The sequence below is a fragment of the Triturus cristatus genome, chromosome 6, assembly GCF_964204655.1.
Source record: "Triturus cristatus chromosome 6, aTriCri1.1, whole genome shotgun sequence".
NCBI lineage: Eukaryota > Metazoa > Chordata > Amphibia > Caudata > Salamandridae > Triturus > Triturus cristatus.
The window spans coordinates 296,572,524-296,587,229 of record NC_140589.1 but is presented as its reverse complement, the minus strand read 5'-3'; positions in this window follow the sequence as shown (position 1 = coordinate 296,587,229).

Genomic DNA, 14,706 nt, shown 5'->3' with positions numbered 1-14,706 from the left:
TACGCCACTGGAGTCAAGCTATCCTGGCTGATGACGGCTGATAGCCAGAAACCGGTCCTAGGATGCTTGATTCCGGTCCAGGGAAGAAATGGCTTGGCAGTTCGGGCTGGACTGTTCCCATGAGGCACAGGGTCAAGACTGATTTGCATATGGCCACGTCTGAACTGGGGTGGCGTAGTGGGCAAAAGAACGATGGATTTAACCCAGATCTCTTGACTGGGGGAGAATGTCTGCATTGTCAGCATTCCGTCCATCATTTGTTTGTTGTAACGCTTTTCGCCCTAAGTGGGATGGGTATTCCCAGACGTGGGACCCGTGCTCACTACGCCACTGGAGTCAAGCTATCCTGGCTGATGACGGCTGATAGCCAGAAACCGGTCCTAGGATGCTTGATTCCGGTCCAGGGAAGAAATGGCTTGGCAGTTCGGGCTGGACTGTTCCCATGAGGCACAGGGTCAAGACTGATTTGCATATGGCCATGTCTGAACTGGGGTGGCGTTGTGGGCAAAAGAACGATGGAATTAACCCAGATCTCTTGACTGGGGGAGAATGTCTGCATTGTCAGCATTCCGTCCATCATTTGTTTGTTGTAACGCTTTTCGCCCTAAGTGGGATGGGTATTCCCAGACGTGGGACCCGTGCTCACTACGCCACTGGAGTCAAGCTATCCTGGCTGATGACGGCTGATAGCCAGAAACCGGTCCTAGGATGCTTGATTCCGGTCCAGGGAAGAAATGGCTTGGCAGTTCGGGCTGGACTGTTCCCATGAGGCACAGGGTCAAGACTGATTTGCATATGGCCATGTCTGAACTGGGGTGGCGTAGTGGGCAAAAGAACGATGGATTTAACCCAGATCTCTTGACTGGGGGAGAATGTCTGCATTGTCAGCATTCCGTCCATCATTTGTTTGTTGTAACGCTTTTCGCCCTAAGTGGGATGGGTATTCCCAGACGTGGGACCCGTGCTCACTACGCCACTGGAGTCAAGCTATCCTGGCTGATGACGGCTGATAGCCAGAAACCGGTCCTAGGATGCTTGATTCCGGTCCAGGGAAGAAATGGCTTGGCAGTTCGGGCTGGACTGTGTGGAAATATGGATTTTTCTGGTCAGTTATGTCCCCTATCTTGGACCCCAACGGTTCTATGTGCATGTTACAAGTACATGTGTGTTCCTTCCAGTTCCAGTTATGAAGACGCAAATACATGTGCGTCCACCGTTAACATGTCCTCTGTTGATCCGCCATGAATGGGCCGGATATTCCATTCCTAAGTACGAAAGGCCACCGCCTTTATATGGTTCACTTATGCCATTTTACAGTCCAGGCAAGTAGGCCCTGATTCTGTCATCAAGCTTCTCTTGTCTTCTGCCTCTGAAAGCTCCAGTCCGAGCCTGCATCTGTGACCATGAACTTTGTCTCATTCTCTGCGCGGCTCACGAAGCCTGACATCAGCTTGCTGCCTGCCAAGAACTGTATTTCACCTTCGAAAATTATCTGCTCCGTTCCCTGCCCGATGCATTCCTGTCTAGTAGTTTAAGTAAACATTCTTCCAGCTACCGAGCAAAGGCTCGGCTTCTCTGTCTTTATGCAAGTAATTCATAGCCCTGTTACTATGGAAAATTCCTGCCCTCGCATCTAGTGTAGACACTTAGACGCTTGTACACGCACTAACAGTCAGTATAAGTCAGTATAGAATAGATTCTGTCCGAGAGTCCTTCTTTTGTGGATAACATAGTTCTTTAAACATAGGATGTTAGATATGATTTGGGATTAGGTTGACTTGACCCCCCAGACTTCTTGTCTCCACATGTAGAGCTAAATGTCAAGTCCCCCTCACCCCCTAGTTGCACGTCAATCACACGTCATGCTGCTGCGCGCGCATCTATGCCAAGTATTATCTTATAGATCCACCTATATATGACATCATAACCAATTATGTTCCTTTTTACTCCTTATTACACCCATTTTCGGTTACGCATATGAATCGTCATTTTCCTTATCAATTGTTACGCCTACTGCATTCGCTTCATTGTAATGTATGTACTATAAAAGTCATTTCTTGTCAATAAAGTATGTACTTCACTTCCTGAACCTTCGTGGTGACGGAACTTGGAGCAACCGATTATAATCGATCATTGGAATAAAGCCCATTCCGAACCTCTAATACCACGGATTCTGCCTCTTATTTACTGAGCTATTTTATTATGTTTCTGTATCAAATTAAGTCCCGGTAATGAATTTTATTTACCACATGAATGGCGCCCGAATAGGGACACTTTCTCATCTCACGCGCCGGCGGTGAGTTGCAGGCCCGGTCTCCTGCCACAGCTGGACGGACAACAACGCGTACCAGCAGGATTTCCTGTATCTCCCTCCGGTCAAGCGGGGGCGACTGAGGCTGCGATCAACACCCAGACGAGGCGGTGAGAAGTGCGAAGTATCCCGACCAGAGCCTAGCTGAGAGAGCAAGATCCGAGGTATACAGAGGCCCACCAGTTTCCGAAATCCCAAGTCGAGTCCAGTCCGGTTCAAGTTCAGTCGAGTTTCTGAGGCCTTCCGTTTCCGAGCTACCCGGTGAGTACCATTACTGGGGAGGCGTTCTGGCGTGCACATAAGTTGTGCCGGTCCAGACGGGTTTGGGTACACAAATCCGGTCTGCACTGTTTCAGCAGTGTATCTGTACTGTTTAGCAGTATATCTAGTATATCAAGTATAAAAATTCAGAATAATTCAGTTCAAGTCGAGTATCATGTTTAATGAGTAAGTTTTCTTAGATCATCGTCATCATCACTGTTGCTCAGTTAAATGTTAAATGTTAAATGTTTATAGTACGTTCTGCATATTGTGGTATGAATGACTGTTCATTATTGTGTTTATGGTATTAAGTTTGTTCAAAATCAAGTATCAGATCAGTTTTCAATATGCCACTCTTTTCGAAACTAAGACAGATCACAACTAGAAAAGGGGTACTCGAAGAAGCTGTTCCCATTCCTCCTAGGGACACTCCAGGGTACTTCATGTATCACAAACATGGCCTAGACGCCATATTATTTCTTGATCTATGGGTAGACTACACCAAGGAATTACCAGAAAGTCAGAGGTGGCCCGCAGCGGGGACCTGGGATGCAGAGTGCATCGTGAAAGTAGAGGAAGAATTATGGAAAAAGAAAGCTAGACAATCACAGAAAGATGCCATTGAATTATGGCGTAAAGAATCACATAGACGAACAGAAAAAGCACGTAGACAGGAAGAGAAGAGTAAAGAAAAATCAAATGAAGTCCGAGAAAATCTATTAATTGAAGAAGGTGCACGAGTGAAATCAGAACAAGTAGACAGACAAAGAAATGCCCTTATGAATGGTATGTATCCCCTTCTGGCTGAAGGATTACCTAAGGCTACTCCAGAAATACCAAAAGACTTGCCAACCCCATTATTTCCAATAAAGGTACATCCTAAGGGGCATCCTAGAACCGCAGAAGATGTTTTTCTTTCCTCATATTTAGATGACGCAGCTCCCGAGTATGCTAATTCCGCCCCACATAGACCGCCTATCAGGGAGGTTCAACGCCAAGACCCAGTACCCGTATCCCTACAGCAACAGATCGTGTCACAAGTTCCAACAAGCACATCTGTTTCTACATCTGTTCCTACAGCTGCTTCTATAGCTGTGTCCACACCTATAGTTGCTGTGTCACGTTCAACGAATCCTTTCACACCCGACACCCCAGATGGGGCTACGGGAGGTGCTAGTAACATTTTCTCTACGCCACCCAGAATAAATAAACTTACCTTTCAAGAGTCAGCACATTCACGTACCCCCAAACTCATAAATGCCCGTACGCTTAAGGAACTCCTTATAGATTGTAGATATGACCCTGTGCCCGGAAAAGAGGACGAAATGACCCTAGCATCATTACGTATCAGACGAGCCGCGGTGTATCTAGGGAAGTTACCAGGAATGACTGCGCATCTAGATAATATATATCATTTTGTTCAAACAGGGCGAGATTCTGAATGTATTAACAGAGCTATGGAATATCAGAAAGTGGAGATACAGGGGGAACTGTTACGTTTCCTCATAAATTGTGTGATCAGAAATCAAGACCGACCAGGGGTAGACCCGGAAGCAATGCAAATTCTTACCAGATGGAGTCAGAATATATCAGAAGGAAGACATGATAAGCAGAATTGTATAATAGCCATGTGCCGAAAGATCCGTAAAGAAATAGAACGCCTACACGAAGAAAGATTAGCGGTAGACCAGTTCGATCAAAGCGAGGAAGAAGGATCAGGACTGCCCACAGGACAGTCAGAAACTATAGCCTATTTAGGTAGAAGAAGATCTTGTAATAGTACTAGATGTCTTACTGATCCGATACGTCCGATGTGTCTAGAAAATAACAGAAAATTTCAAACACCCATAGTCCATATAAGGTCTAACGAGCATTCGTTCCAAGCAGCTGACAAATTACTCCGAGAACGAAGGGGTTATCATTTTCTCGATTCTATGGATGAACAAGAATTAGCCAGGACAGCTGTCCATTGGGTTGACAGTCCCGGAAAATATAGTGATGATACAGTAGCACGCGCATTTTTGAATCTCACCCCGGATGAACGGCGGTTAGCTGGGATTTATATGATTCAACAACTCATTATACTATATCAGAGTCAGCATTCGGACCCTGGTCCCTTACCTGATATATTGACTGAATTACTCATGAATAGATGGAGAGGTTCAGGTACTAAATTGATTAAAGAAATTCTAGAATCAAGAAAGCAGTATATTCTTTTTGTATGTTCAGACCGTGTCTCATTGCCCATCAAGGAAAGAACCACGTATTACATGGATAGACAGAATCCCTTACGAGAAGTGCACCCAATAAAGGGCGAGGACAACGAGTTTAAGCGCGTATTTGTATATACGCCCATATCAAAAATAGAATTGTTAGAAATGAAGAAAGTGGTACCCAGTCATGACAAAGATCCAGCGGGTTTTCACCGAGAAATTAAAGACATGCTACTCATGGGAGAGTATACCTATCCCGACATTATGACAATATTAAAGGTATTGATGCCTGATGGCATTTATGAGAAACTCAAGGAAAAAGAGTGGGAGGTAGGAGATCAAAAGATAGATTGGACAGCACTAGAAGCAGAAGAAAAGGCCCGAGGTCCAGGTTCGGGGCTTGGGGACAAAACTAAAGCACTACCAGGTTTACTAGTAACCACGAAAAAGGAAGACTGGGGTGCAATCTCAGCCTGTAAACAAAAGCAGGATGAAGACACTAGTGATTACTATGCCCGATTTGAAAAATGTTTTGGTATAAATAGTGGTATAAAAGCAAGTAGCGAATCATACCCACATCTGTTTGTGACAAAATTAGTTGAAAATTCCTTGCCCCAAGTGAAGAATAGAGTGTTAAAATTCGAGAGTACATGGCAAGGTAACACTCCATCGCAAATGTTACAAATGTTACAGTATCATCACAATAGAATTAGAGAGGAACAAGATCATGAACAAAGACGCATGAAAGACACGAAAATGAAAATGCTAGTTTCCCAGACAGTTCCAGCTGAAGGACATAAAAAGGGTACGACACATTCTGGCGATTTAGCAGGACCTGTAAAAGGGACATGCAACTATTGTAAACAACTAGGTCATCATGTACACGATTGTCCAGTCCTGAAGCGTAATATCGCAACGGGTATTACAAAAGAGAGACCACGGCCACTTAGACAGGATCAGAATGAACAAGGAGCTTTGCAGCATGCACAGTCCATGCCAGCTCCACCACAGTCTGTACAGTTTGTGCCAGCTGCACCAGCGCTGCCCGTTGCTGCCACACAAACCACGACACGACAACTGTACCAGACCGCACAGTACGACTATCCTGATTACCAACGATACGCATGAACCAGCCTAGAGAGGGAAGTTGACTTACCCCTTATCGAGATCCCAGTAGATCAAGAAGGACCTTATGTACATAGTGAATTATTAGGCCAAGACAGAAAATTTTTACTCGATACAGGGGCAAGTCGAACAACCATAAAACGTAGTGAAGTTCCAGGGGCACCCCTCTCAGGCTCGCAGAATATTTCCCTTGGTTTTTCAGGAAGACCTATTGTTAATGAAGTGTCACAACCTCTTCCACTTACGATAGGACCTTTGACCCGAACTACAGATTTATTGCTTACTAAATCATGTCCAGAAAACCTGTTAGGAATAAAAACACTGAAGGCTCTAGGAGCTATAATATGTTGTTCTCCGGAAGGAGTAAGATTGTTTTTACGTGATTTTAAAGGTCATTATGTGTCTAGAGACATGGATCCCCGATTGCAGACTTTACCTACGCATCTATGGGCACAAGGCCCTACTGATGTTGGTTGCATGAATATTACACCATATCGAGTTACACTAAAGGCAGGAGTGGTACTACCACGAATGCGACAATACAAGTTACCACCAGATGCTGTAGTGGCTTTACTACAAATCATTGACGAGCTTATTGCCCAAGGAGTGGTTGTAGAAACAGACTCCAATGTATGTAATTCACCGATAATTCCGATTCTCAAACGAACAGATCCGAAGGCCCCGCCAGTATATCGATTAATTATTGATCTGCGTGAATTAAACAAATGTATTGTGCCACAATTCCCTGTGGTCCCCGATATTTCATCATTACTGACAGCTATTGATTCCGAAGCAACATTCTTTACTGTAATTGATCTCAAAAATGCCTTTTTCAGCGTCCCAATAGATCCGGAAAGCCAATATTTGTTCGGATTTAGTTTAAATGGACGTAGCTTTAAATTCTCACGCGCACCTCAAGGATTTACAGAAAGCCCCAGCATCTATAGCCAAGCACTGAAACGAGAACTTGACAGTATCCACATGCCAGTTAACACTGCTTTGCTTCAATATGTCGATGATCTGCTGATCACCGCCCGAAGCGAACCTGAATGTGAAAAAGCATCACTGACAGTTTTACAATTTCTAGCCGAAAAGGGGCACAAGGTGTCCCCTTCTAAGCTGCAATTCTGTGTCCAGCGAGTTATTTATCTTGGACACTCGCTGTCCAAGGAGGGAAGGCAGCTTACACCAGACCGCATTCAGTTAATAGCTAACATGCCAATACCCAAGACACAAAAGGAGGTGCGGGCTTTTATAGGCCTCACTTCATATTGTAGACAGTGGATCCCCCAATATGCATTTCTAGCAAAATCACTCATTCAGTTGACAACCCAGGAGGCAGCCACATCGACTGTTCTCCCTTGGACTCAGGAACATACACAAGCTTTTGAAAGCCTAAAGAAAGCTTTATGTCAAGCACCTGTTTTAGCAACGCCATGTTACAGAAAACAGTTTACACTCTTTGTTACAGAACGCGAAGGTACTGCCCTGTCAGTACTCACACAGGAACAAGCAGGAGCGCACAAACCATGTGCTTATTTTTCTAGCACATTAGATCCAGTAGCTCAGGCTCTGCCTGCGTGCCTGAAATCAGTGGCAGCGACAGCATTAGCAATCAGACAAAGCGATGCCATAGTGTTAGGACATCCATTGACAGTACAAGTACCACACGCAGTAGAGGTTCTTGTGAATCGAACGCAAACACAACACTTGACTATAGCAAGACTTACAGGGTACGAACTTACATTGTTCCAGCCACATATAGAAATCAGACGCTGTAACACATTGAATCCTGCCACACTTTTGCCAGTAATCGGAACAGACCCACTAGCCCATGACTGTATTGATGTTATTACAATAACGACGAAACCCAGACAAGACTTGACAGATGTCCCATTGACAGATCCAGACCTGACGTTGTATGTAGATGGTTCATGTATGAGAACAAGTACAGGAGAGTTAGTGGCCGCTTACGCAGTCACCACAGACACTGAAATTATTGAAACCAAGTGTATAAATACCTTGTCCGCTCAAGCAGCAGAGCTCGTCGCTCTGACACAAGCCTGTATTCAAGCTACAAATAAAAAAGTCAACATATACACTGATTCACGTTATGCATTCGGAGTTGTACATGACTTCGGCGTACTGTGGCGAGAGAGAGGTTATTTAACTTCTCACGGTGCCCACATTCAGCACGGACCCCTCATTCATGCTCTATTAGATGCGATACATCTACCGATTGCAATATCGATTATGAAATGCAAAGCACATACGAAAGTTACTGATATCATTTCTCAAGGCAATGATTTAGCTGACAGAACAGCTAAACAGACTGCTCAAACACGAACATCCGACATGACAAAGACAATAGTCCCGACACATTGTATGACAGTTAAAGATCCTACTTTTGACGTAATTGACATCCAGACACATGCTACATCAGAAGAAATAAAGAAATGGACTGAATTAGGAGGGATCCAAACGGATCAAGGATGGATGATGAAGGAAAAGTCTGTGTGGTTCCTTCCTGATTCAATGGTCCAAGTTATAATTAACACTATACATAGTCCAGCACATCTAGGAGAAAAAGCTATGCTAGACAGCATTCAACACATTTGGTTCAATAAACATTTACGAGCAGCAGCCAAACAAAAGGTCCGTACCTGTATGATCTGTTGCCAGTTCAACCCAGGAAAAAGTGTTCCCGTAGAACAAGGTGGATTTCATCCTCCTAATCACCCTTTTGAAGTCCTCCAGATGGATTATATCCAGATGGAACGATGTCGAGGATTCAAATATGTTCTCGTAGTTGTCTGCGCTCTGTCCCGCTGGACGGAGGCATACCCGGTTTCAGATTACACTGCCCCGACTACTGCCAAACAGTTAGTTCGAGAATTCTTCCCACGATACGGTTTACCACGTGTTGTTCACTCAGATAACGGCCAGCCGTTCTCATCCGAATTAATGAAACATGTTTCACTTTTGTTAGGTTATCAGTGGAAATTCCACTGTGTCCGACACCCTGAGGCAGCAGGTCTCGTAGAAAGACATAATCAGACACTGAAAATTAGATTGTCCAAAATATGCAGGGAGAAAGGTGTCGACTGGGTAGTAGCACTACCAGTTGCACTCTTTTTCACAAGAATGGTAGCACACTCTCGAACAGGGCTATCCCCGTATGAGGTGATCTTCGGCAGACCACCAAATATGTGGGGGACGCCTATACCACGCAAAATAACTGATATTGACTGTAATATGCTGACAGATTGCTTGGCTTCCTTGATGTCTGCACTACAATCTTGTCGTTCACAGGTAGCTGCAGCCTTTCCCGACAACACTGAGGTGAAACCCCATGACGTAGTTCCGGGGGACCTTGTGCTTGTGAGAAATTTCGACCGAAAGACCCAGCTGGAGCCCAGGTGGAAGGCACCCAAATTGGTCCTGCTGACCACAAGGACAGCCGTGAAGATCGAGGGCAGGAAAGGATGGGTGCATTCAAGTCATATCAAGAAATTTCATGGACTTCCTTCAGATGTAAACAGCCCACCTCGTGTGTCCTCACCAATTGACTCAAAACTACCTCTGGCTGAGGCCGACAGTAAAGAACTCTATAATCTAAAATTAAGGCCTAGGCCGTCGGACGATTTGATTGTTTAAGTCCTCTCCTAGGTGAAGCGGTTGAATCTGTCTCCGACATGTATCGCCTAGACCTGAATCATGGACAGTCGCGAAAAATGATGAAACGACAGGCGTATTGTAAATCACTGCGTAGCCATTGCATAGTGACATTATTAATCTTGTTTTTCTTAAGTCTTTTAATAATTACTGCAAGTATATTGTTGCACATATATTACCCTATTGCCAGAAACGTTTACAATGTTACTGCTGAACATTCTTTTAGTGACTTACCCCCGCATGAATTGTCTTATAGACTTGCGCTGCGCAATAACACTTTTATTAGTATGTTACATCATTCCCATCAGGTTAGCAATGCTACAAATTGTTGGATATGTGGCCGACTCCCTCCCTATCAGAATTATAAAGGAATTCTACCTCTTTTTCCATACCCGTTCACACACAACGGCTCCTGTGGAGCATGGTTTAGTTTAATTAATTCCCAAGATTCGAACTCTGCAGTTTATCAAGACAATGGGGTATGGGGAAATCTGAACTTAGTTTTACTTAAGGTCTGCCACCCCAACAAGGAGGGACTTCCCAAAGGAACAGGAACTGATCTAGAAAATGAAGTATATGGATTAGGTAACTTTACGCTTAATCTCCTGATCTTGAATGTCGAATCCGAAGCTACTTCAATTTTGCCCGCTATGTCAATACTTCCAGTAAAAGGTGAATTATGTATAAGAAAGAATGGTTCCATACACATGGGCCATAGTAAATGCACCATTGTAGTAGAATTTAGTGATCAAGGCAAGTCTACATTTAGAGCTTCCCGCCATTCCTATTTTATATGTGGTCAGACGGCATATGTACGTTTGCCTCTAGATTGGGATGGTACTTGCTACATTGGATTCCTTTTGCCACCTGTTTTTCTAGCTCCTCCTGATTATCACAGAAATATTCATTTAGTACACAATAGAGAAAGGAGAGATCTCCCAATAGTCGACTACACTGAAACAGCATGGGAAAAATACACAGATTTCAATAAAGGTCTCTTTCCCTATATAGGTACCGTTACTAATAGCAAGCTGATACGTAGATTAACTAGAACCCTTGAAGCAGTAGTGAACGAAACTATTTCCGCCTTAGGCAATTTAACAGAAGAGCAGTCTGCTATGCGGATTGTTGTGCTTCAAAATCGTCTTGTCCTTGACGTCATCCTGGCCGATAGGGGCGGAGCTTGTAGGGTCATCGGATCAAGCTGTTGCATATTCATACCAGAAAATTCGCCATCTGTATATAAGGCCATAACCCGCCTTCATAAGATTGTAAGCCAGATACACCAGAATCCAGGCACCTGGACTTGGTCCGGTTGGTTTTGGAGCGTGATATCAGCCTGGGGATGGAGAGTCCTATCCTTCCTAGGTATTGGCCTTCTCATATTATTCAGTTGCTGTCTATGTCTGCAATGTGGACCAGCGATTTGTGGTCTGTGTGCCACATCGTGCATTCCACATCAAGATTTTCATTCAAGATCCCGGAAGAAGAAAGAAGAACAAATGATGCTATATGAACAGATCGATGGATTAATGAAGATTGATACCTCTTGACGGGCAAGTAGGGGACAAGGAGGGAATGTGGAAATATGGATTTTTCTGGTCAGTTATGTCCCCTATCTTGGACCCCAACGGTTCTATGTGCATGTTACAAGTACATGTGTGTTCCTTCCAGTTCCAGTTATGAAGACGCAAATACATGTGCGTCCACCGTTAACATGTCCTCTGTTGATCCGCCATGAATGGGCCGGATATTCCATTCCTAAGTACGAAAGGCCACCGCCTTTATATGGTTCACTTATGCCATTTTACAGTCCAGGCAAGTAGGCCCTGATTCTGTCATCAAGCTTCTCTTGTCTTCTGCCTCTGAAAGCTCCAGTCCGAGCCTGCATCTGTGACCATGAACTTTGTCTCATTCTCTGCGCGGCTCACGAAGCCTGACATCAGCTTGCTGCCTGCCAAGAACTGTATTTCACCTTCGAAAATTATCTGCTCCGTTCCCTGCCCGATGCATTCCTGTCTAGTAGTTTAAGTAAACATTCTTCCAGCTACCGAGCAAAGGCTCGGCTTCTCTGTCTTTATGCAAGTAATTCATAGCCCTGTTACTATGGAAAATTCCTGCCCTCGCATCTAGTGTAGACACTTAGACGCTTGTACACGCACTAACAGTCAGTATAAGTCAGTATAGAATAGATTCTGTCCGAGAGTCCTTCTTTTGTGGATAACATAGTTCTTTAAACATAGGATGTTAGATATGATTTGGGATTAGGTTGACTTGACCCCCCAGACTTCTTGTCTCCACATGTAGAGCTAAATGTCAAGTCCCCCTCACCCCCTAGTTGCACGTCAATCACACGTCATGCTGCTGCGCGCGCATCTATGCCAAGTATTATCTTATAGATCCACCTATATATGACATCATAACCAATTATGTTCCTTTTTACTCCTTATTACACCCATTTTCGGTTACGCATATGAATCGTCATTTTCCTTATCAATTGTTACGCCTACTGCATTCGCTTCATTGTAATGTATGTACTATAAAAGTCATTTCTTGTCAATAAAGTATGTACTTCACTTCCTGAACCTTCGTGGTGACGGAACTTGGAGCAACCGATTATAATCGATCATTGGAAAAAAGCCCATTCCGAACCTCTAATACCACGGATTCTGCCTCTTATTTACTGAGCTATTTTATTATGTTTCTGTATCAAATTAAGTCCCGGTAATGAATTTTATTTACCGCAACTGTTCCCATGAGGCACAGGGTCAAGACTGATTTGCATATGGCCATGTCTGAACTGGGGTGGCGTAGTGGGCAAAAGAACGATGGATTTAACCCAGATCTCTTGACTGGGGGAGAATGTCTGCATTGTCAGCATTCCGTCCATCATTTGTTTGTTGTAACGCTTTTCGCCCTAAGTGGGATGGGTATTCCCAGACGTGGGACCCGTGCTCACTACGCCACTGGAGTCAAGCTATCCTGGCTGATGACGGCTGATAGCCAGAAACCGGTCCTAGGATGCTTGATTCCGGTCCAGGGAAGAAATGGCTTGGCAGTTCGGGCTGGACTGTTCCCATGAGGCACAGGGTCAAGACTGATTTGTATATGGCCATGTCTGAACTGGGGTGGCGTAGTGGGCAAAAGAACGATGGATTTAACCCAGATCTCTTGACTGGGGGAGAATGTCTGCATTGTCAGCATTCCGTCCATCATTTGTTTGTTGTAACGCTTTTCGCCCTAAGTGGGATGGGTATTCCCAGACGTGGGACCCGTGCTCACTACGCCACTGGAGTCAAGCTATCCTGGCTGATGACGGCTGATAGCCAGAAACCGGTCCTAGGATGCTTGATTCCGGTCCAGGTAAGAAATGGCTTGGCAGTTCGGGCTGGACTGTTCCCATGAGGCACAGGGTCAAGACGGATTTGCATATGGCCATGTCTGAACTGGGGTGGCGTAGTGGGCAAAAGAACGATGAATTTAACCCAGATCTCTTGACTGGGGGAGAATGTCTGCATTGTCAGCATTCCGTCCATCATTTGTTTGTTGTAACGCTTTTCGCCCTAAGTGGGATGGGTATTCCCAGACGTGGGACCCGTGCTCACTACGCCACTGGAGTCAAGCTATCCTGGCTGATGATGGCTGATAGCCAGAAACCGGTCCTAGGATGCTTGATTCCGGTCCAGGGAAGAAATGGCTTGGCAATTCGGGCTGGACTGTTCCCATGAGGGACAGGGTCAAGATTGTTTTGCATATGGCCATGTCTGAACTGGGGTGGCGTAGTGGGCAAAAGAACGATGGATTTAACCCAGATCTCTTGACTGGGGGAGAATGTCTGCATTGTCAGCATTCCGTCCATCATTTGTGTGTTGTAACGCTTTTCGCCCTAAGTGGGATGGGTATTCCCAGACGTGGGACCCGTGCTCACTACGCCACTGGAGTCAAGCTATCCTGGCTGATGACGGCTGATAGCCAGAAACCGGTCCTAGGATGCTTGATTCCGGTCCAGGGAAGAAATGGCTTGGCAGTTCGGGCTGGACTGTTCTCATGAGGCACAGGGTCAAGACTGATTTGCATATGGCCATGTCTGAACTGGGGTGGCGTAGTGGGCAAAAGAACGATGGATTTAACCCAGATCTCTTGACTGGGGGAGAATGTCTGCATTGTCAGCATTCCGTCCATCATTTGTTTGTTGTAACGCTTTTCGCCCTAAGTGGGATGGGTATTCCCAGACGTGGGACCCGTGCTCACTACGCCACTGGAGTCAAGCTATCCTGGCTGATGACGGCTGATAGCCAGAAACCGGTCCTAGGATGCTTGATTCCGGTCCAGGGAAGAAATGGCTTGGCAGTTCGGGCTGGACTGTTCCCATGAGGCACAGGGTCAAGACTGATTTGCATATGGCCATGTCTGAACTGGGGTGGCGTAGTGGGCAAAAGAACGATGGATTTAACCCAGATCTCTTGACTGGGGGAGAATGTCTGCATTGTCAGCATTCCGTCCATCATTTGTTTGTTGTAACGCTTTTCGCCCTAAGTGGGATGGGTATTCCCAGACGTGGGACCCGTGCTCACTACGCCACTGGAGTCAAGCTATCCTGGCTGATGACGGCTGATAGCCAGAAACCGGTCCTAGGATGCTTGATTCCGGTCCAGGGAAGAAATGGCTTGGCAGTTCGGGCTGGACTGTTCCCATGAGGCACAGGGTCAAGACTGATTTGCATATGGCCATGTCTGAACTGGGTTGGCGTAGTGGGCAAAAGAACGATGGATTTAACCCAGATCTCTTGACTGGGGGAGAATGTCTGCATTGTCAGCATTCCGTCCATCATTTGTTTGTTGTAACGCTTTTCGCCCGAAGTGGGATGGGTATTCCCAGACGTGGGACCCGTGCTCACTACGCCACTGGAGTCAAGCTATCCTGGCTGATGATGGCTGATAGCCAGAAACCGGTCCTAGGATGTTTGATTCCGGTCCAGGGAAGAAATGGCTTGGCAGTTCGGGCTGGACTGTTCCCATGAGGCACAGGGTCAAGACTGATTTGCATATGGCCATGTCTGAACTGGGGTGGCGTAGTGGGCAAAAGAACGATGGATTTAACCCAGATATCTTGACTGGGGGA